The following is a 25,885-nucleotide window of genomic DNA, read 5'->3' on the forward strand; positions in this document are numbered from 1 at the left end:
AGGGAAGATTCCCCAATAATCTTTAAGCAACATATAATCGTGATAATAATGTGACATTTTTTCTTGCTAGAACGCTAGTTACGTACTGGAACTCACTGAGTTACAAATGCTGGTTTATTTTACTCGTTGTTCACTTTCAGGAGTGCTGAGCTATGTATAAATGGGCATTGAAGTTCAATATATATCACTGCTCTATATAACAACTATTAGTATTTTTTGACAAGGAAGTCATCAGACACTTTTGCTGTTTCCTTCTCAAACTATAATCATATTCTTTGGTGACCTTAGACTTTCCTGCCTTACTCAGTTTGAACTGCTTGAAGCTAACATAATCTTTGTTTTGTTTGACTGAAGCAACCCGCTGCCAGTTGCCCCAGCTCGAACCTCCTTCACTTTTCCCATCTCTCAACTCTCCTCTAGATTATGACACACCGTGCTTGATTTAATTAAGTTGAATTTAAACTCCAGTTTAAGGTCATTCTTCATATTTTGGGCTTTGCATTTCTCTGCGCTGCTTCTTCCTTAAAATAAAGGAGCTAACATTTTATTTTGCAATGAGATTTTTTTCCTTCTCTGAAACTTCATCATTATTCCTTGTAAAGAAGACCCTAAGACTGATGTGTTTTGACTGGTCCATTTTTCTCTGGAAAGCTCACATAGCACATTTACCTTTAACTCTGGATCTATTATAGACCCATAGAAATATAGTTAGTACCTCAAAACCTGACAGATAAAACATCTTCTCAGCATTTTTATTATCTGACTTAGATATTAAACCTTGTATTTTATAAATCACTTAAGAAGTGGCATTAGGTTTTTCAAAAGGAAAAAGATATATGTGGATATCTTGATTTTTCTTAAGAAATCTCCCTGAGTTTTTGGAGAAAATGTTGAAACTCTGTTCCTCCACTTATATAGAATGGTTCTAACGTTGAGAGAGAATGGTTGCTTGAAGAAGAATGAAGACTGTTGAATTTATTTTCCATTTTTTGACAATAAAAGGGTAATCTCAAAATATATAAAATAAGTAGTAAAATCCATATATGCTAACTTTTCTTCTCATCTACTTTTAAGAGGCTCAAGCTACCTTCCTACAAGATTCCAAATGGACCAAAAGGAGAAAACATGTTTTTATATTTTAACATAGAAAGTTAGACTATTCCTCATGTAAAAGCTTGCATGTCAAATGTTCCTTCAGAAAACAAGTTAAATGTGATCAAAGAATTGTATGTAAACAAAAGTAAAGGATTCATCTTATGTGTTTAAATTTGACTTAAAATCACTTTGCCCAAGTCTTTCCATTTTTGTACTAATGATACACTATCATTCTTTCTGATGGATGATTAGAATTCCATTTTGTATATATAACACATTTTATTCCATCCCTCCTTTGAGGGGTATCTAGATTGGTTGCCTAGCATGACTATGATAAACAATGCTGCAATGAATATGGTTGTGCTTACAGCTTTAGTGTGACCTTGTTTGTAGTCTATGAGATAAATACCCATGAGTGGAGTTGCTGGGTCATAAGAAAATCTATGGTCAGTCTTTTGAGGAGCCACCATACTGCTTTTCAGAGTGGTTGAACAAGTTTATATTCCCACCAAAAGTGAAGTATGGTTCTCTTTTCCTCACTTCCTCTCCAGCATCTATTGTTATTACATTTCTTGATTATAACCATGCTAACTGGGGTGAGGTAGAATCTCAATATTGTTTTGATTTGCATTCTTTTTATGGCTAAAGAAGTTGAGGATTCTTTTTTATAAAAATATGTTTTTAATTGTAAAGATACTGTACAGAAGGATTACAGTTACATGAGTAAGGTAATGAGTACATTACCTCTGAAGCATTGTTACCACTTCCTTTGTTTTCCCCTATGATCTTTTCTTCCCGATCTCCCCAACTCCTCTCCCAAACAAAGTTGTAAAGTTCATTTTCAACATAGTGCATCTAATTGTTTCTATGGATCAACCTGTTTCCTTGTTTCAGCATTTTGTTACTACACTTCCCCTCCTCAAATTAGAATAATGTATATAGAAGATGCAGGGCATCAGAATCAAATACACTAAAAACAGGGGTTATACCATAGGAGAAGAATATACAAAAGAAACAAACAACTAACATAGTACATTTTAATATTTTTAAAATGACAGCAACAAAGAAAAAAAAACCTTGTTTTCCTATTTTGGGGTTCATTTTGCTTAATACCATCTTATATGGTCATATATGCATAGCTTTTGACCTTTTATGCTTGGCTGGTAAGATTATGCTAGACATATACTAGTTATTGCAAATAAGGGAAACCACGGGATCTATGTTTCTTGGGCATGGCCTACGTGATTTAGTATATTTTTTCTAAGTCTTTCCATTTTCTAACAAATGGGGCGATGCCATTCTTTCTGATGGAGGCATAGAATTCTATTGTATAAATATGCCACATTTTCTTTTTTTTTCTTTTTCTTTTTTTTGTCAGTTGTGGGCCTTGAACTCTAGGCTTGGGCACTACCCCAGAGTTCTTCAGCTCAAGGAGAGTGTTCTACCACTTGAGCCACAGCCACTTCTGGTTTTCTAGTGGTTTATTGGAGATAAGAGTCTCACAGACTTTCTTCCCCGGGTTGGCCTTGAACCAAGGCTGAGATCTTCAGATCTCAGCCTGCTAAGTAGCTAGGATTTACAGGCATGAGCCACTGGCGCCCAGCAATAAGACACCTATTCTTGAGACATTCATCTACTGAGGGATATCTGGTTGGTTACATATCTTACCTATGGTAAATAATGCGGTGATAAACACAATTGTTCTGGCAGCTTTAGTATGGCCTTGTTTGTGATCATTAGGGTAAATGCCCAAAAGTAGGATTGCTGGGTCATAGGGGAGCTCTATGTGGAGTATTTTGAGGAACCTCCATACTACTTTCTAAAATGGTTGAACAAGTTTACACTCCAACCTACAATGCAGGAACGTTCACTTTTGGCCACATCCCCTACAGCATCTGTTGTTGTTACAGTTCTTGATTCTAGCCATTCTAACTGGGGTGAGGTGGAATCTTAATGTATTGATTTGCATTTCTTTTATGGACAGAGAATTTTGAGCATTTCTTCATGTGTGTATTGACCATTCTTATTTTCTCTTCAGAGAAGTTTCTCTTTAAGTCTTTAGCCCACTTATTGATTGGGCAGTTATTTCTTGGATATAAGATCCTTGCCCATTGTATGGCTAGTTTAGGTCTCTCTCAACCCATGGGCTTTCTATTGATCTTGCTAGCTATGACCTTTACCATGCAGAAGCTCTGCAATTCCATGCAATCCCATTTGTCCAACCTTTCTTTGATTGTTTTGTGTTTCAGGTTCTTTCTCACCCCAGTTAGAATGGCAAAAATCAAGAACTCTAATAACAACAGATGCTGGAGGGGATGTGGACAGAAGGGAACCTTACTTCATTGTTGGTGGGAGTGTAAACTTGTTCAACCACTTTGGGAAGTAGTATGGAGGTTCCTCAAAAGACTCCAAATAGAGCTCCCCTATGACCCAGCAATCCTACTTTTGGGCATTTACCCAAATGTTTACGAACAAGACCACACTAAAGCTACCAGCACAATTATATTTATTGCAGCATTATTAACCATAGCTGAGATATGGAACCAACCCAGATGCCCCGCAGTAGATGAATGGATCAAGAAAATGTGGTTTATATACACAATGGAATTCTATGACTCCATCAGAAAGAATGACATTGCCCCATTTGTTAGGAAATGGAAAGGCTTGCAAAAAAATATATTAAGTCAAGTAAGCCAAGCCCAAGGAAACATAGGTGCAATGGTTTCCCTTATTTGCAATATTTAGTATATGTATGAGTCAAGCAGAAAAGGTCAGATAAGGTGATGTTAGGAAAATGAACCCTAAGATATGTATTTAAATGTTTTTATTTCATGCATTTTTTCTAATGCATTTATAAGTTTATTTCTTTGTTGCTTTGTATGTCCCTTCCCTTCAATATAACCCCTGTTTTCACTGTATTTGATGTCGGTATAATTTGTGGAGGGGAAGAGGAAAAACAAGTCGTTTAAATAAGGATACAGTTTGACCCGTTGCAACAATGAAAAGTACAAGTTGTCATGTTGAAAACGAACTTTACAACTTTGGTTGTCGGGGGAGGATTTGGTGGCGGTGCAGGGGAGGCTGGGAAGGGATGGGAAGGGGAAATAAACGAGGAGGCTACAATACTTGATAAGAAATGTACTCATTATCTTGCCCCTCTGTACAGTATTTTCACAATAAAAAATGATTTCCAGCAAATAAAGAAAAGAAAAGAAAATTTCAGCCTGTGCAAAAATGATTTTTTCTTCTTCCTTCCTGTAATGTTGGAAGGGTGAGTTGAGCATTTCTTCATGTGTCTGTGAGCCATTCTTATTTCTTCTTCAGAAAAGTCTCTTGTTAATTCTTTAGCCCACTTATCAATGTGTGTTTGTTTCCTTGAGAATTGTTTTAGGATTGGGATTAATTTGTTGAGCTCTAAGTATACTTTAGATATAAGGCCATTGTCTGATATATAATTAGTAAGAATCTCCTCCATTCTGTTAGCTTGGAAAAAAATATATTAAATGAAGTAAGCCAGACCCAAAAATGGTTGCAGTTTCCCTCATTTTTTGTGACTACAATGTTCCTGTAAGTCCACAAATAAATGCAGTGGATGGTAAAAGAGAAAAAAAATATATACTTAGATATAATAAATTATACAAAACTTTAAACATTCACATGCTGGGATCAAAGGAGGATATATTGGGACACGATCACTGAGGCTCACTTAATCTGTGCTATGATCATATAAAATGATGTTTGTCGAAACAAACTCCAAGAAATGGAAAGAAGAGCATTTTTGGTAGTTTTTGTTCTTATTTACCACTGTTTTTTTTTGCTGTACCTATTGTCTAATATGTAAGATTATCTTTTGGGGGGAAGGAAAGGAGGAACACAGAAATGGTGGGATAAAGTGTGAACAAATGCAGCAGTGACACTCACTAGAGTCTATGCTGAAAATGAACTACACAACTTGTGAGGGAAGGAGGTCAGGAGGGAAAAACAGAGAAAATAAAGGAAGAGGTGACACTGTTCAAAAAGAAATGTACTCATCATCTGACTTTTGTAACTGCAGTCCCTCCGTATATCACCTTACGGGAACAATAAAAATAAGTAAAAGAAAAAAAAAACACAGTTTGTGCTTCTTTATAGAAGCATTAAGAAGAAGGAGGATTTGTTCCAAGTTAAGACATCGGTTGAAGATTTTTAATAGAAAAGGCCAAAAGAGAACTTGTTTATATTGATGTTATTTATTTTATTCATGATTATTGAATCTGTTCTAGGCACCAAACACATTTCTAGATTATTGGTAACCAATAATGATGCAATCAATGTTTTATGTACTTATAGGATCTAAATATGTGTGATGAGAGAAACAGGAAATGAATCAGTAATATATATGCAATGATAGAAAATAGTAAATGCTATTGGAAAAGGAGATAGTCTAGCACAAATTAAAGAGTACAAAAAGGCACCTGAGAGATAAGAAGTAGCAAATTTAATACTCAAAATGTTGAGCAGGGAAGAAAACACAAAACATCCGATTTCAATCATGGTTTTCCTATCTTGTTTTATTTATTCATTTAGTTTTGGGACAAGATCTCTCTTCTAGTGTAGTAACTTAACTACCATACTGTCACAGCTTCCCAAGGCTAACAATTACTGATATGCACAACCATGTTTGCAAAAATCCATGTTTGTAAGTAGAATGAAGTAGTTACGTGTATAACCTATGGGGAAAAGATTGCAGGGATAAAAAGTAAAGCAGTCAGGAAAAACCAATATTCTCTAAGTACATACAATTTGTCAAACAAAACAATACAAAACAAAATTAGAGGTTATCACAGGAAAAATATGGTAAATCTTTTAAGGTCTTGACAGTAAATGTAAGCCTTTAGGTTTACTCTGAATAAAATGAGTTACTAGAGAATGTTGAGTACAAGAGTGACCCAATCTCACACGTTTGGAACTGTGTTGAGAACCTGTATAGTGATCCATATGTAGTTGTAAAAAGGTGAAATTTGAAATAAAAACCTATATTCTGAGGTATGTTTGTTGCAGTGAAATTGTGTTAATTTGTTCCATTTTCCATAGGAATGAAATCTGATTCTATCTTCCAGTATTAGTAACAATGTGTCTGTAGAAATACATATAAAATTTTACTGAGGGAGCTGGGCTCTGGTAGTTCACATCTGTAATCCGAGCTCCTCAGGAGGCTGAGAGCCCAGGCAGGACAGTTATAAGTGAAAATCTTAAGTGACAGTGTGACTAAAAGTGGCAGAATGCTAATCTTGAGCAAAAGTGTTTAGGGACAGCTGCCACGACCTGAGTTCAAGCCCCATGACTGACCAAATAAAAGTTACTAGGGGACATTCAAGGGCAGTACCTTTTAGAAATCTAGAGTGCCAGATAGGAGTTAGAGGGAAGGGAAAGATATTTGAATGTGCTGCTATTCTAAATCTCTCAGATGGGCAGAGAGAGAGGCCATCACAGACTGCATGGACTGGATTGGCCATTAGTTTAAAAAATCTAGTTAAAGAAAATCTTACAGGAACATAGATTTGTTGCTTATATATGCTATTTTGACCAACAAATAACATAGAGTAACTAGGATAAATATGGGCAAAATCTAGTATTGTCTTTATATTGATTAATCACATTAAACCTAATTTTAGGGAACATGTATAATAAATATTGACTTGAAGTTTTATCTGTATGTCAGCTCAGGAAGACACTGAACTATCATTCCCTTAGCATTTAGGTTAGAGAAAAGCAGAAGCTGTAATGCCTATGACTATTTGTATTTCAACAGATTTTAAGAGACATTAAAGGCATTTAGAATTCCTCAGATGGTACTGGTTTTAAACATCTCCAAGTAAAATAATATTTAAATGGAAATTTTAAGAGATTTCTATGATATTAGGCCAAAAGATAGAAAGAAATAAGAGAGTGGGTATCAGGAATCATGTGCCTTTCTAAGAAAGGATTGTAGAATTTAACACTTGCATCACAATGAATTTATTTTTTTATTTTTTTTATTTTTTACAATGAATTTATTATAAATAGAGAATATAGATTATATCTTAGTTTTAGCATTTCGATCTTCTCATTACAAATTTGCTCAAAATTTAAGAATATGATTATCATTTATTAACTGATATAAAAATCTGTGAGTCAGGTTTTTGTAGTTTAAAAGTAAAGTTTTACTTTTCTTGATTAATTTATTTTCTTAATCTTTTCATGATTTTTACTTTAAAGACAATTCCATTGTTTAAAATTGATCATGAGTTCCACACCATATTTGCTCTACTTTATAGTGTATTTGAATACTGAATATTTCTCATTATTAAAGGACTGATATTGGTATTTGTTAAAAATTAAAGACTAAATTTTGCAAAGTACTAATGGTTCATGCCTATACCTTGCTTCTGTGGAAGCTGAGATTTGGGGATAATGGTTTTAAGCCATCCTTGGCAGCAAAGACTGTGGGACTCTCATCTGCAGTTAACCACAAAAAATACTTAAGTGAGTTGTCTTAAGTGGTGGAGCACTAGGTTTGAGCATCAAAGGTCATGAAAACTTCCCATGCCTGGAGTTCAAGCCCCTGGACTGGAGAGAGAGAGAGAGAGAGAGAGAGAGAGAGAGAGAGAGAGAGAGAGAGAGAGACAGAGAGAGAGAGAGAGACAGAGACAGAGACAGAGACAGAGACAGAGACAGAGACAGAGACAGAGACAGAGACAGAGACAGAGACAGAGACAGAGACAGAGACAGACAGACAGACAGACAGACAGACAGACAGACAGACAGACAGACAGACAGAAAGACAGACAGACTGACAGACGGACAGACGGACAGACGGACAGACGGACAGACGGACAGGCGGACAGAAGGATGGATGGACAGACAGACAGACACACACAGAGAGTGATAGAGAGACACAGAGAGAGACAGGAAGGAAGGCAGGCAGGCAGGAAGGAAGGAAGGAAGGAAGCTAGGAAGGAAGGACAGAAGGGAGGGAGGGAGGGAGGGAGGGAGGGAGGGAGGGAAGGAGGAACGGATGGAGGGACGAGGGAGAAAGTGAGTGGCAGGCAAAGAGTGCTTCTGAATATAACTTATTTGTAAACTTCTAGACTCCATGATTGTAAAAAATAGATTTCACATTTAGAAAATACCATACACCAAGGAGACCTAGGGTCTCTCCTACTCCATCCTGTAAGGTTTTCATAGTGGCAGCTTTGACTCCGAGTTCTGTGATCCATTTGGAGTTGATTCTGGTGCAGGGTGATATATAAGGATCTAGCTTTAGTTTTCTAAAAGTAGTTAACCAATTTTGCCAGCACCATTTACTGAAGAGGCTGTCTTTCTTCCATTCTATTTTTTTAGCTCCCTTATTGAAGATCAGATGGCTATAGGTCTGCAGGTTCATTTCTGGGTTTTCAATTCTATTCCATTGGTACTGTGGTCTGTTCTTGTGCCAGTACCAAGCTCTTTTGATTACTATGGCTTTACAGTAGAGTTTGAAATTTGATGTTGATATTCCTCCAGCAGTGTTCTTTCCATTGAGGAGGGTTTTTACTGTTCGGGGTCTTTTATTGTTCCATGTGAATTTTTGGATTGCCTCTTCTATTTCCTTGAAGAATGTGTTTAGAATTTGGATAGGTATCACATTGAATTTGTAGATAGCCTTGGGAAGTATTGCCATTTTTACGACGTTAATCTTTCCCATCCAGGATCATGGGAGTTTTTGCCATTTTCTAAGTGCTGTTTTAATTTCCTTTTTCAAGTTTTTAAAGTATACTTGGAATTCAAAAAATTAAATCCCCCAACAACAAATCCTCAAAGAAACAACTGCCCATTAAATAAGTGGGCTAAAGACTAACAGTGAAACTTCTCTGAAGAAGAAAGAAGGAGGGCCAATAGACAAATAAAGAAATGCTCAACCTCCCTAGCCATAAAAGAAATGCAAATCAAAACAACATTGAGATACCACCTCACCACTGTTATAATGGCAAAAATCAAGAACTCTAATAACAACAGATCCCGGAGGGGATGTGGACAGAAGGGAACCTTACTTCATTGTTGGTGGGAGTGTAAACTTGTTCAACCACTTTGGTGCTATCTGAGAAATCTTATCTCAGACTAGGAAATAAATGGGGAAGCTGTACCAAAGACTATGTATGTCAATCTCAATTGTAGTTTTAGGGATTGTGAACACAAATACCAAGTGCATTCATGGCCTAAGCTGAACCATGGGCAGGACTCCATTAATAACCTGAGCAGTCAAAATGCATTATTAGATATCTCCCTGAATGCGTGGGAAAAAATAACACTTTACACAGTAATCACATTATGCTTCTTTCAGGAGATTGGTCTCTTCTACTATCTGTAGCTACTATCCAGGACTGTGTAATGTCTTGTACATTTTTTATTATGCTAATTGCTGTCAATCTTCTGATTCTCTACTCTTAGTACTGTTGCTTTTTTTCTTACTCTTTTTTTTGTACTGGTCCTGGGTCTGAACTCAGGGTCTCAGCACTGTCACTGAGCTTCTGTGCTCAAGGCCAGTGTTCCACCACTTGAACCACAGCTATGCTTCTGGAGTTTATAGTGGTTAAGGATTTTATTTTTAGAATGTTTGTTGTTGTTTTCTTTCTGTTTTGCATCTTTTGTGTTTTTTTTTACTTCAATATGCTCTGTCTTGTATGTAAATATATCTGATTTGGGGAGAGTAAAGGGAAGCACAGAAACGGTGGGACAAAGGGTAAACTTTATCTGCAGTGATACTCACTTAACTCTGTTGAAAACTATACAATTTATGGGGAAAGGAGGTTGAGGAGGAGAAAAAATTGGGAGAAAATGAGGGAAGAGGTGATACTGTTCAAATGTATTAAAAACTTGACTTATATAACTGTAACTCTTTTGTATATCATCAATTTTTTATTTTTATTTTTTAATGTATCTCACGGGCTTTCTTGCCTGGGCTGGCTCCTAACAGAGATCCTCAGATCTCTGTCTCCTGGGTAGCGAGGATTACAGGCATGAACCACTAGAGGTAGCTATTCTGAGTCCTTTTGCAAGTCAACAAGTTAGTAGCATTTTAAGCTGACCACCAATTTTATTCCTGGCCAAAATATGTTTTATAAGCGAACTCCTTAAATGCATAGAAAAAAACGGAATTAAAACATTTGCTTTATCTATTCTATTATCACATACCCATTGCTATCTTGGGTGTTATAATTTGAATAATGCATGCCCTCTTTCCCCAGCCCACAGTCTCGTGTGTTAAACATGTAGTTCCTCGCTGATGCTATCCGTTCAGAAGGTCATGAAAAGGTTGGAAGTTAAGTGGAGGAAGTAGGTCATTAGACGCATGATTTTGGAGCTTGTACCTGGTCCATGGGCATTTTCCCCCTCTATTTCCTCTCTGGATTGAAGTGAACATCATTGCTCTCCTCTATAGGCTCAGCCATGGTCATTTGCTTCATCACTGGTCCAGAAACAATAGACTGTGGTCTAAAATTCTTTGAAACCAAGAACTGGGATTTATCTTTCCTCTGTTGCATTATGTAAGCCAGAGCTACTTTGGAGTGTGTGTGTGTGTGTGTGTGTGTGTGTGTGTGTGTGTGTGTGTGTATGTGTGTGTGTGTGTGTGTGTGTTCACACGCGCGCGTGTGTGTGTGTGCATGATCCAATAGCACTTTAAATTGTGTATAACATTTGAGTCAATCTTTATGCTTCTTCCAACTAAGTCCAAGTAGAGATTCAATTATTACATAATTTTCCCAAATGGAGTGAGATATTGAATTTGTTTTTTTTTATGCTATCCCAAGTCATATATAGTATGGATTTATAATGGGATGAGTATAATGTGAGAAGAAAATTGGACTTTAGCCTTCTTAGAACAACAAAAAATAAGAATCTCAAACTAAAATAAATGAACATTTATCTATCCCATATAAGCATCTGTGGGAGCTAAAGGAATATAGGTTACCTTGATTAGTAAAGATAAAATTCTTATTTATATTTCTTTCCATTCAATTCATTTGTTTTTAATTTTACTTTTGTTTTAAAGGTAATGTACAGAGGGGTTACAGTTACATAGTAAAGAGTGTATGTCTTGTCGAACATTGGTCCATACAATTCTTTGGATTTTCTTTTCTACGTTTTTCATTCATTCTTTTTTTTCTTTCTTCTTTTTCTTTTTTCCTCTTCTGCTAGTCCTAGGACTTGAACTCTGGTCCTGGGCACTGTTCTTGAGCTCCTTTTACTAAAGACTAGTGTGCTAGAGCCATAGAGCTACTTCCAGCTGTTTCTGTGATTAATTGGAAATGAGAGACTCATTGACTTTCCGACTCCAGGTGGCTCTGAAATTTTATTCTCAAATCTCAGCCTCATGAATAGGTAGAATTACAGATGTGAGCTACCTGTGCCCCATTTCTCTTGGATTTTTTTTATTTCTATTATGCTAATGCTTTTCTTAACTGTGCTGGAACCCTGCTCACTGACAGTTAGAAACTTCATAACTGATTTCACAAGATTCACAACTGGAGAAGATGAATTATCTGTGACTAAATATTGGAAACACTGCATAAAATCCAGTTTACCAATACACGACTACTCATGTGTCCCGAGATTCAATAGAAACAATTTTAGCACCTTCTGGAATCTAGTGTGCAGAATTGGTAAATGATATAAGTTAATAATATCATTGTATCATCCTAATTGTCTATCCAAGAGAACTTTATGTACAGAAATCGAGGGTCATTAATAAACTATAACAAGATATTCAGTCAATGATATATTAGCATGGGTTTTAGAATCAAACTTAACTCTAAGATTTTTTCCCTTTCTAATGAAGACAATAATAAATAATGACCTTTCTTTTTTGTTGTTGTTGGTCATGGGGCTTGAACTCTGGGCTGTCCATCAATTCTTTAGCTCAAGGATAGTGCTCTATCCCTTGAGCCACTTCCAGTTTTCTGGTAATTTATTGGAGATAAGAGTCTCACAGACTTACCTGCCCAGGCTGGCTTTGAACCATTATCCTCAGATCTCAGCCTCCTAAGTAGTTAGGATTAAAGGCATTAGCCACCTGCACCTGGCTTAATTACCTTATTATGTTGATTAAATAGTCAGAGTCATTATCAATATTAAAATTTTAATTTTAAGGTAGATTTATGTAAATATAATTGAATAAAATAGGAATGTTATTTAAGTTCTAACCTTACCTTTATCTAAAAGAAACACAAGGAGTTTTTCTTCACTCACTATGTGAAAATTATAGCATAACTATAATCCACATAGGTAATTATAAACACTAGTGGATTCTTTTGCAAGTTACTCCTTTCTTTAATGATTCCACTAGCATTAGTAATAGTTCTTTAAACAAAGCTTTACAAAATTTACCTCCTTTAAATGCTACAGGAAATTTAGAATCAAGCAACATTAGTCAATTAAATATGGAGAAAATATCTAAAATTACTCACCATCTTTGTGATCATATGAAGCAAACTGTTGCATTTCCCTCTTTGGAATAAACTTTATTATACAGACATATTTGAGATTTTTTTCAGAACTCGACTTTTTATATCTATATTTTATATAAAACCAATATTGTCATGTTTTAGTAGCAAGTTCTGAATGATTTGGAGTAACATACTATAATATATTTAACTGCCTGCTCTGTGCAGGGATATTAAGGTATTTTATATTTTGAGTTACTAATATTTTTCTCAACTTAGTTCTCTGAGTTTTCATTATTTTTCAAGTGATTGTTTCACTGTCATTATTTTGTATTTGTGATTGTTATTTCTAACTGGTAAAATTTTTGGTAAACAATAAAATGTTCTTTTTGTTTTTTCTCCTGACTCAAAGCAAAAATAATGTACTATAATAACTACAATTATGTATATATGTATATATACATTCAAATATATATTATTAGTTAAGTAAGCTAGTCCTAGAGAACCTCAGGTTACATGGTTTCTCTCATTTGTGGTAGCTAAAATGGGCCTATAAATTCATAAGTAAACAAATAAATGAATTACCTGAAACATAATAGAATGTAGGGAGACCCCAAATAATATAGTTCTTTAGAAAATTGAAGACAAAACCCAATAAAATAAATACAGGACCCTTGTCTTTTATATGGCTAGTGAAGATGTTCTCCCAATGCATAGGCTTTCTATTGATCTTGCTAGCTATGTCCGTTGCCATGCAGAAGCTCTGCAACTTCATGCAATCCCATTTGTCCAACCTTTCTTTGATTTGTTGTGTTTCCGGGTCTCTGTTGAGAAAATTTCGACCTGCGCCAAGGAGACCAAGGGTTTCTCCTATTCCATCATGTAATGTTTCAGAGTGTCTGCTTGACTCCGACGTCTTTGATCCATTTGGAGTTGATTCTAGTGCAGGGTGATATATAAGGGTCTAGCTTTACTTTTCTACAAGTAGTTAACCAATTTTGCCAGCACCATTTACTAAAGAGGCTGTCTTTCTTCCATTCTTTTTTTAGCTCCCTTACCGATGATTTGATGGCTAGAAGTCTGTAGGTTCATCTCTGGGTTTTCAATTCTATTCCATTGGTCCTGAGGTCTGTTCTTGTGCCAGTACCAAGCTCTTTTGATTACTATGGCTTTATAGTAGAGTTTGAAATTTGGCATTGATATTCCTCCAGCAGTATTCTTTCCCTTGAGGAGGGATTTTGCTATTCACGGTCTTTTATTGTTCCATGTGAATTTTTGGATTGCCTCTTCTATTTCCTTGAAGAATGAGTTTAGAATTTGGATAGGTATCGCATTGAATTTGTAGATATCCTTGGGAAGTATTGCCATTTTCACAATGTTAATCTTTCCCATCCAGGAGCATGGGAGCTTTTGCCACTTTTTAAGTTCTGTTTTGATTTCTTATTTCAAGTTTTTAAAGTATACTTGGAACTCAAAAAATTAAATCCCCCAACAACAAATCCTCAAAGAAACAACTGCCCAATAAATAAATTGGCTAAAGACTTAGAGAGAAACTTCTCTGAAGAAGAAAGAAGGAGGGTCAATAGTCACATGAAGAAATGTTCAACCTCCCTAGCCATAAAAGAAATGCAAATCAAAACAACATTGAGATACCACCTCACCACAGTTGGAATGGCAAAAATCAAGAACTGTAATAACAACAGATCCCGGAGGGGATGTGGACAGAAGGGAACCTTACTTCATTGTTGGTGGGAGTGTAAACTTGTTCAACCACTTTGGAAAGTAGTATGGAGGTTCCTCAAAAGACTCCACATAGAGCTCCACATAGAGCTATGACCCAGCAATCCCACTTTTGGGCATTTACCCAAATGTTTATAAACAAGACCACACTAAAGTACCAGCACAACTATGTTTACTGCAGGATTATTTACTATAACTAAGATATGGAACACAAACAGATGCCCCTCAGTAGAAAAATGGATCAGAAAATATGGTATACATACACAATGGAATTCTATGCCTCCATCAGAAAGAATGACATTGCCCCATTTGTTAGGAAATGGAAAGACTTGGAAAAAATTATATTAAGTGAAGTAAGCCAAGCACAAAGAAACATAGAAACATAGGTCCCATGGTTTCTCTTATTGGCAATATTTAGTATATGTATGAGTCAAGCAGAAAAGGTCAGATAAGGTGATGTTAGGAAAATGAACCCTAAGATAAGTATTCAATTTTTTTTCTTTCATGCATTTGTTTCTAATGCATTTATAAGATTTTTTCTTTGTTGCTTTGTATGTCCGTCCACCACAGTATAACCCCTGCTTTCACTGTATTTGATGTCGGTATAATTTGTGGAGGGGAAGGGGAAAAACAAGTCGTATAATAAGGATACAGGTGGACCCTTTGCAACAATGAGAAGTACAAGTTGTCATGTCGAAAACGAACTTTACAACTTTGGTGGGGGGAGGATTTGGTGAGGGTCCGATGAAAGCTGGGAAGTGATGGGAAGGGGAAACAAAGGAGGAGGCTACAATGCTTGATAAGAAATGTACTCTTTATCTTGCCCTTCTAATTGTAACCCCTCTGTACATGTTTTCACAATAAAAATAAGTAAAAAACTAAGTAAAAATTAAAAAAAAGAAATGCATCCTGAAATCCTCATAGATCTTTCTCTTTTATAATGACCAACTCAGCTTTACTTTGATAAATATATTAACTAGGAATTTTCCAAAAGCTATATGAAGAAGCCAAATTAAACAGTAACAAATCAAATAAGAATTATCTGTTCCTTTACATAGAATTTTCTAATGTAGGCAGCTTGAAGACTATACTGTAATTTCTAGTTTTCTCTTTTTCTGTGCTTGTCTCTGCTCTCAGAGTGTTAACTAAACTGATTATAGTTCACAAAACATGATGGGAGCATGATCAAGCAGAAAGGGTCTAATAAACCTCAGCATTTTCTAGCTAAAGAACTGTTTCTAGAAATTTTGCCCAGTAACTTCTTTTTTTCATTGTATTGTATTGTAATAGCTTGTACATTGCTAAGAAGGTCCTGTGTGGGAGATAGAAATACGAGCTCTTCAGAGATACATATATATGTAAGTCCCACATACCTGTGAATTCCTTTGCGTATGACAATAAATTTTCCTTGCCCATGTGACAAAGGTTAAACATCTTCAAATGGGAAAGTTAACCAGGAAAACTGGGGTGAGCCTAGTCTAATTATAAAACTTTAATTGTTGAGAATCTAACCCTGGTGGATCAGAAAGAGATGTAACAATGAAACACAGGTCAGGCGGATCATGCGAAGAAATTGGTGTACATTTTGTATTTTTGAAGTTGGAGGAAATTAACCAAGAGGGAAGTAATGCCAGAGATAAACAGAAGGAGATAAGAAATGAATCAAGGTCACCAGCACTCTGAGATTTGCAATGTATGCCAAATGTTTCACTATATGATTATAAGACAATGAGTTAGTGCTGTTCAAAAAGCCACTATTTTTGTGAGAAATAAATCTCTGAGAAATATATTTAGGATGAGTAATGAGTTCCATTCAATAAAATCACCCCTGGTATAGAAGAAGCAGGGAATATAAGATAGGAAATGCTCTAATCTTGTCAATATCCCATCAATTTTCTCATCTCAACCTGATCTCTAAAAAAGAAAAAAAAAGATACAAAAAGAGTTAGTTAATATCTCAGCCAACTTAAGAAATTACAATCCAAATAGTGAAAAAATAATAATTTCAGGTTTGGCACTGATGGCTCATGCCTGTAATCCTAGCAACTCAGGAGGTTGTGATCAGTAGGTTGGGGTTGGAAGCCAGCCCAAGCAGGAAAGTCTGTGAGACTTTTATCACCAATGGAAGTGGAACTGTGGCTTAAGGTGGGAAAGCACTAGCCTTGAGCAAAAAAGCTCAAAGATAGTGCCTAGGCCCTGAATTCAAGCCCCATCATTGAGAAAAACAGTAATAATAGTCAAGGAAATAGCTCTGGATATTGCATGTCAAATAGGAATAAGTACATCAACTCCAAAGGAACTTCACAAGGTGAAGTTTATGCCTGCAGAAAGGTGTGCTACGGACAGTAGCCAAATAAGAAAATGTACTGGGTGGGTACTCTTTAGTGCATCATTGTCCATCATTATAATAATCAGATGTCAGGTTCACAATCTTGTGTTATTGGCTGACTTAAAAAATGTTAAAGTTTACCTGAGCAATCAACCAAACATTGAGCCAAAGTAGGAACTTATCAGAAAAATAATTCTTACCCATCTGGCTCTCTGTCACTTTGGTCAGGCAGACCTTCAGGCCCTAGAGAGAATAATTCCTCTGACAGGATTTTGCTTAACTTAATCAGTTTCTTGCAAATGGTGGTGCTTAAATTAAGCAGTCATTTTGATAGGAACATTGCAAGGAAGGATGGAATAGAATAAACTATTCCACAAGAAGAAAGCAGCTACAATATCAGGGCAGGTCACCTTTCAGGTATTGGTGCATATCACTAAAGTCATGCCCGTAACAATAGCCACTTCTCTAGAATCTCCAAGAATATGGATGAGATAATGGTCAACAGCCCATACTCATAACTGAGACCTTTAATTCATTACATCTAGCACTCTCCTATAAGCTCTTACCTCTTTGCATATTTTAACCTATAGATCTTGCTTATACCTCAGGTGGCTAAAGATTGGCTGAAGTGCATAATTCCCATCTTCCTGTGGCTTCATGAGCCATGTAATTCATTTCTTCTCCCTGCTTTTAGTAATCATCATCTCTCTCTCTCTTTCTCTCTCTTTCTATATATATATATATATATATATATATATATATATATGTATGTATGTATATATATATATATATATATACATACATGAGAGCAGGTGAGTGGACTGTGGAATACACGTACAGAATCCTTGAGTTTGTGCTTAGAGCCTGACACTCCATTTTTAGAAGCCATTGGTCTGTTAAGTTTAACAATGCATCCTAAGAATGTTACTTAATAGTCACAATGATATTAAGTCAGAAACAGAGGTTCAGAATAGATGTCTATTTAAAGGGACAAAAAGATAACCAATTTAATGTTGGCTCTGTCCGAAACAGCCCATTTTTCTACATTCAAGCTAAACAGTCGGTGGGATCATAACGACATATATAGATAGGACCTTGAAAGAACTCAGTTGTGGATTATTGCATTGTCTATTGGGACTCCCAGATTTAAGCTCTTTTATTAAGCCTCAATAATGGAATCATATAACATTGAAGCATTGGAGTTTGAGCCACTGATCTAATTGTAATATGACTTACCTGTGTTTGAAACAGCTCATCAGTTCTCTAATTCCATTTTGTCCCTCTCTGGCTTCATTCAGTCTCTTCAAAATTTTCCCCCTTTTAAATCTCTTCTTCAATATTTCCCTTAGATTTCAGGATTGACCGCAGTGATTGATAAATGTCCTTATGACAAAGAATTGTCAGCAACCATAAGGGTCACGGGGTAAATCTTCCCATGATGAGATTTCTCCTCAAGGGAGAGCAATAGCCCCAGGATGCAAACACGTTTCACCCTCAGCAGAAACAATCATCTCATGAGACACAGATTACTCACTGGCTCAAGTGCTAACAGCAATGCAGACTTCTCTAGATCCATCCTGAAGACTGAGACAATGGTCAGGCAGATCATAGCTGGAGAAGACAACACGTTTGGTCAGGCAGATCATAGCTGGAGAAGACAACACGTTCTCAAAGCTAATAGCTCAGACTTTGGCTCATAGAAATAAAATGTAACATTCACCCAAAGGCCAAAACACAGAGGTTTTTAGCAGCATTACTTCCTCTAGTCAAAGAAATGGAAAACAATTCAGGCTTTCTTTAGGTGAATGGGAAACGAATGGTGCTACATTCTAATGACAGAACCAAAAGGTAACTCGAGTGAATACTATATAATATTAAGGCATACAACAACTGATAACAATCTACCATAGATTTGTAAGCAATCCTAAAAGATTGTTTATTGCATGATCTAGAAGTCGCAGAAAAAAACTGTTGGTTGACAGGATGAAACAGATTTGGGATAGGACAAAGAGAAGTAGTGGTTTTGATTATAAACGGGAAGAAAGCTAAAGAAAGATATCTGTCAATATGGTATATTCACATAGAGTTCATAAAATTATATTGGACTTATTATGTGCACAAAATAATTAAAATAACTGAAGTATGTATAAGGTACTAGAGAAATATTAATGTCCTACTTGTGCTGCAATATTTAAAGAAACTCGAAAAAGTATTCAAGGAATTTCTCTGTGTTCTTCTTATAACATCACAAAGATCCATAATAACCTCAATAGAATTTAATGTTATCTAGAAAACAGAAGTCAATATTGAATGTTTACATTGAAAAATAGTCTGAATCCAAGCTTGAGATCAAATATACCCAGCTAATTAGAAGACAGAGATTTAGAATACTGATGTCCAGGGCCAGTTCTGACAAAAAAAATGAGAACTACAAAAACAAAGAAAGCTAGATATAGTGTAATTTCCCTGTTATGTAAAGTTTGTGGAAGCCATAGGTAAGATATTATTGTTCAAGGGAGGCTTGGCCAAAAAATAAGACCTCATCTGAAAAATAACCTAAGTCGTCTGAGCCTTAGCAACTTCAAGCACCAATAATGCCAAAGGAAACAAGCAAAGAAGAAAACAGAAAAGGAAAGGAAAGGATAGAAAAAGAAAACTTTCCTCTTTATTCTTGTAGTTTCATGTATTTCAGATATTTTGTTTACTCTTTTAGGAATCAGGCCTCTCTAATATGAAAGCACTTATTTCAAGTAATTATTTTATCATTAATATTTATTAACTTATTATTAGGCCTTCTTGGAGATTGAGCCCATGGCTCAATCTAGTCCTACAACTAGTCTAGTCCTACAACTGAGCTGTACTCCAGCTGTCTTGTATAGTTTTGGAAATTGTTTATGAATTCCTCAATAGATAGCTACTATATTTTCATCTTATCTTTTCTCTCCCACTTTTTCCTCTATGTATTTTAGTGTCTGTATTGAAAACTCTACTCAATTTTATCTTCTAAACTAAGAATTTGCTTTTGAGGTTACAGGAAAGTGGTTATTTTTATGACATCGAATAAAATTGTACACAAATATATGTATTTCACATGTATGATTGATTATTAGAGTTCATTACAATAAGCAACATTTTATATTATCATATGCACATAGCTATTGAGCCATTGTGATCCTCTCCTAAGAACAACTTCCCTTGATCTCGCCATGTGAATGCTTAGAGTGCTGTTAATCATTTCCATGGGTAATTATTTGTCTTTTACTATCTCTCAGACTAAGTTGTAGATTTATGGACATATTCTAGTTATTACACATGAGGAAAGCAATGCAGCATATATTTAATTGGATCTGGCTTATGTCACTTAATATCATTATTTTTCCAGTCTTTCTATTTCCTCAGGAATGGGGTAATATTCTTTTTAATGGAAGCACAGAATTCCATCAATACAACAGAATTGAAGACCCAGAAATGAATCCACACCTATAGGCACATAATCATTAATAAGGAAGCCAGAAATACAGGATGAAAGAAAGACAGCCTCTTCAAAAAATTGTGCTTGTAGTATTGGCTGTACACACAAAACTGAAGTTAGAGCCTTATATATATTCCCCTGCACCAGAATCGATTCCAAATGGATCAAAGAGCTCAGTGTAAGACCAGATACCTTGAAAATGTTACAAAAAGTCTTAGGGGAAACACGAGGGCTCCTTGGCACAGGTCAAAACTTCCAAAAATAACGATGGACAACCAATCAAAGTAAGTCTTGTTAAATGGGATTACATCAAACCAAATCAATCAATTGTCAGACTCAAAGGCCATTGAGAAAAAAGAGAAAAAAAACAGATTAATTAGGGAGTAAACCTACAGATGAGAGCCTCAGCCAATGTTAAACCCTTACTACCTTTTCTAACTAGTTTATGTATAGTGGGCTTGCTGATGGGGATTACAAAGGAAACAACTAATGCTAATAAAAAAGATAGCATGTGAAATGAGTTGTAGCTGGAGAAAAGCATGGATTAAGGCAGGGGGGTGTACTTCAAAGCCTTAGCTTGGTGCCAGCTAAGTAAGGTGTAGCTGCACAAGGGAAGGGGGGTAAAGCAGGAGTGCTTATATACAAAAGCCCTTGTCTGAAGCCTCAAAATAAGAACCCCTGTCTATGTGAACCAAACAATCTCTAACATGAGGTTTTTATTTAAATTAACAAGCATGGTTTTAGATTTTTACAGAGTGGGATTGTATAGTTACAGGCACTATCTGCTATGACAGGTAATCCAGTCTACTCTTTCACATGTTACCCAGTAGTCAAGTTTCAATGCAAAAGATTACAATGAGATTGTACAAATGAGACTGGGATTTTTTAGCTCTCATGAATCAAAACTCTGTCAAATTATTTCTGTCTTCCATATAATTACATAAAATTTCTCATGATTTTTCTACTATTTTGTCTTCATTATTGATTTTCATATTACTTTTTATTTTTGTCTTGTGTGAATATGCTATTTTTAGGGCTTGAACTTAATATTTAATGGTCTCCCTTGTTTTTTTTGCTCATACATGATGACTCTCTATTCCTTGAGCCACATCCTCACCCTGTCATTGATGGATAATTGGAAGTTTTCGCATTTTTGTCTGTTTAGACTGACATTGAGCCAAAATCTTCAGGTCTTAGCCTCCTGAGTTACTAAGATTCTACACATGAACCACTAACACCAAGCTTTGCTTTATTATTATTTTAATTATGTGGTAGAAGAAAGTGGAAGTATATTTGTTCTAAGTGTGCAATTTTCAAATACAAATTTGAATCAACTTGATATAAGGTAACTTATCAATTTTAACTGTTAAATCAATGAATATTGCACATTACCATAGAAATATAATTGAAAAGGAGGGGCATAATTGTTTTCCTAAAACAAGTAATGGAACCATGAATTTCTTTTAATTTACAATTCATGTTTTATAAAACTTTATGTAGCAGACTTCCATGAAAAGTAAGTATACCACAAGAAGCAAAGTGATTATAATTAAGAATAGATATTTTATCAAAGCCAAAAGATAAGGTTTTGCACAGTCTCAGTGAAAGGAAATATTACATACAGAGGTTAATGGATATGATATAGCTTGATCATTACACAACATATAAATGAATGGTATTACCACTCTAAACTTCATAAATGTGTTAAAATAATTATGTAGCAAGGTTCCAGTGATTAATGCCTATGATCCTAGCTACTAAGGAGTGTGAGACCTGAGAATCATGGTTCAAAGCCATACTAGGCAGGAAAGTATATGAGACTCTTATCTCCAATGAGCCACCTGAAAACTGGCAGTGGCTCAAGGGGTAGAACACTAGCTTTGAGTTGAAGAGCTAAGGGAGAGCATACAGGACCAGATGTCAAGCCCCATGTCTGACAAAAACTAAAAATAAACACTGAAAAATAAACAAATATTTTGGCATAAATGTTAAAACATATACTCTAAAAAAAATTTAATCCTCACTAGATATACTAGGTTATATAAATATAGAGAAGTGAAGCTGGGAAGGTGGCTTAGTGGTAGAGCAGTTGCCTTGCATGCATGATGCCTTGGGTTTGATTCCCCAGCACTACATAAGCAAAAAGAAAAAAAAGTCAGAAGTGGCACTGTGGCTCAAGTGGTAGAGCACTAGCCTTGAGTTGAAGAGCTGAGGGACAGCGCCTAGGCCCAAAGTTCAGACCCCACAACTGGACCCAAAAAATAAATAAATAAATAAATGTAGAGAAGTGTTTTCTGGTTTTAGTTATCATTGAACTAATTGTGTAAATCACACATATATGTCATAAGTATAATTAACTGATAAGTGATAGGAAGTGCTGTTTTAGGAATCTCCCTTGACCTTCTAACATTATCCCTTCTACACTAAACTTGATATGCCCTTCAATCTTGTCAGAGATTTCATTGACAGTAAAGTTACTTATCTCATTGGAGCAGAAAAGTATAAGCCATAATCATTGTTTGAAACAACTGTCACATTTTACATATATTTTACTTACTTTAAGGCCCATTTCACTTAGTTTAAGAACCCTTGGCTTTCTAACATTAACCCTTCTACCCTAAACTTGATATACCCTCCAACCTTGTCAGAGGTTTCATTGACAGTAAAGTTGTTCGTCTCATTAGAGCATAAAAGTATAAGCCGTAATCATTGTTTGGATCAACTTTCACATTTTACATGCATTTCACTTAGTTTAAGAACCATGACAGTAATATCAACATGTCTCCTGATCTTTTCAATCTCTTAAGAGATGAAAACTTTTAATTAAACATATATTTTTTTCTGCCTAAGGTCCTATTCCTTAGGAAGATCTTTTTGTGTAACCATGTGTTCCTGATTAGAAGAAGAAACAAAAGCAATAATGAAAATAGCCAAGAAAAATACTTGAAAATATTTAAAAAAGCAATCACAGGCACTCCTGTTTTCACACATTTCAATAAAAATGTACATTAAAGTACATTTAAACAGCAATAATTAAACTTCAATTAGCAGTGAAGAAGGGAACAGAAAACTTTGTTTAAAGACAGCTTGACTTTGAACAATTCAACATAAGCATAATGGATTTACCTTGTTCATCTATGTAGTTGCCAAAATAATAGAGAACAACATCCAAAGGCAGGAAAAGACCTAACGCAAAGCAGTAAACTTTTGTCTATAAAATAAGTGTGAAAGTCTGACTCTTTCAAAGTCAGGCTTGCAAAGAAGAAAAGTGTATTTGCTTTAGTGTGAACAATAAAAAATATGAAAATTCTTTATTAATATTGTACATAATTTTACTAGGACTTCTCGTGTTGGAAAAGAGTAAAGATATAAAAAGTTCAAGACTGTTTGACTATTCCCCAAGATCATTCTTATTTATCAGCTATAGCTACAGAAGTAGCTTTGGTTACTCTTAGTATCCTGATTGTTTACATTTAAAAGCATTATTTGTTGCTGGGTTATAAGCTACAAACCCTTGAGTATTAATAAAGAGTCACTTCCTAAAACAGGAAAGTTGCTGTGTAGACAAACCTAAAATATAATAGACAGCATAGTGTAAACTATTTTCTAGCTATTTCACAATCTTTAGATATAGATTTTGTTTCTCATTGTTCCATTTTTATTATGTTGTTTTTTACCTTGTAGTGACCCTAAAATATACTATACCATCCTGGGATTGCTGTATCTTTACTGGATAGAAATTGAGTTTCTGTTTCTGTTTTACCTTATTTTTTATTACGTTAGAAACTGTAAAACAAAATGACATAAATTATCTTTATAATATTAGGAGACAGATTTCATTTCCATATTCTTACCCTAGTCTTCTACATAACTTTGGTACTTAGTGATCCCCAAATGTAAAATTGAAGTTAGGGAGCTTCTTATTTTGATATTATTTAAAATTTCCCAGACTTCACTAATGCAAGATCATTAGTAGTATGGGTACGGCATATTAAATAGGTAGGTTTCATTAGGTAACCCATGAAGAGAACACCGCACGCTATTCAGGCAGGAAAAGAAGTTTATTTATGGAACTGCTGCCCCTACCTTACTTGGTGGAGAAGCATGGCTGAAAAAGGAAAGTGGGGGGACCCACCTCTGGGCCAGGAATTATCTAGGCCAAGGACAGGAACAGGTGTGGCAAGTAAGGAAAAATTGTGGCTACACTGGATCTGGATGTAACCTCAGGGTCTGGGACCCTCCTAAGGTCAGATGGGAGGCATGTGACTAGAGGTGGCCCAGGATATGACCTAGCAAGAGGGGACGGTGACTGCTTCCAGGTCTGCCAGTTACCTAGGTAACAGATAATGGGTGGAAACTTAGCCAAGAGGGAGGGAGGTGTCCCTGTGCATACCTTACAGTAGGGAGGTGTCCTTGTGCAGACCTTACAGTATGAACATCATACATGTGTTCAAAGTCGTTGGCAACTTTATTTTATTCTCAGAAAGTAGGACATGTGGTATCCCTGTAGTTTCATCAGGAAAAGTTGTGGTTGACTTAGTTTACTAAACAAATTTCTACAAGTTAAGTAGCTTGTAATTCGTTTTTATCATTTTACAGTTCTATAGGACAGAAATATAAAAGAAGTCTTACTAGATTAAAATCGAGCCACCAACAGAGCTGAAATACTTTTCAGATGATTCTAGTGGAAAAGGCATTTGCTTCTTGTCCCGCTTTCCAGAACCTTCAGAAATTGGGTTGTTATCTTTCCCTTTATCTTCTAATGTAGCATCTTTACATCTTTCTGATGGTTCTTACTTAATCATGTCCCTTTCTAACTGCAGCTAGGACATTAAGTACCCATCTGACTATACTTCCCTCAGCTGATACTTATTCAAATATGCGATCCGTGGGTAATGAGAGGTGCTTATTTTACAAACATATACATCTACATGTATATATAATGCAAATCTACATTTGAGGGATTAGATATTTGGGAATGATAGATATTTTGGGAAGATATTTGGCTGCCTATCACAATGGTTTTGTAGTATTCTTTCTATCACAAGCTGTTATCCTTTCATTAAATTTGAACAACATAGTTCTTCAATGAAGTATATCTAAAAAATTTTGGTCCTTGAAAGCAATAAATCCTGATTAAAACATTGTCATGGACTAGAAACCCTAAATCCCAGAGAGAAGTTTCTGAAGCAGCTCTGGCACTATCACTTCTTATATATTCTGCTTAAAATCTTCTCCTTTCAAAAGCATTTGAGTACTATTCTTTTGGAATTATGGTTAATATTTATTTGACTGCTATTTTTAAAGAATTAAACACCAATACTGGTTCTCTTTTTCTAACATTTTGCGTCTAATCTATTTCTGAAAGAAACACAGCTATTTGAATTATATGAACTGCTTTTTAAAAATTATTATTGTGGAAATACCATGCAAAGGGGTTACAATTACATGGGCAAGATAGTAAGTATATTTCTTATCAAGCATTGCAGCTTCTTCCTTTGTTTCCCAATACCATCCCTTCCCCTCTCCACCCCCACCCCCACACACCCCTGTCACCACTCCTCAACCCCCCCCCCACCTCCCATCCCGCCAAAGTTGTAAAGTTCATTTTTCGACATAACGTCTTGTACATCTCATTGCTGTAATGGGTCCACCTGTAACCATATTTAAAGAGTTTGTTTTTTCCCTTCCCCTCCACAAATTATATCAACATCAAATAGAGTGAAAACAGGGGTTATACCATAGGGGAGGTACATACAAGGCAACAAAGAAATCATCTTATAAATATGTTGGAAACAATCGCAAGAA

The sequence above is a fragment of the Dipodomys merriami genome, unplaced genomic scaffold (assembly GCF_024711535.1).
Source record: "Dipodomys merriami isolate MVZ:Mamm:240054 unplaced genomic scaffold, mDipMer1.0.p SCAF_359, whole genome shotgun sequence".
Classification (NCBI taxonomy): Eukaryota; Metazoa; Chordata; class Mammalia; order Rodentia; family Heteromyidae; genus Dipodomys; species Dipodomys merriami.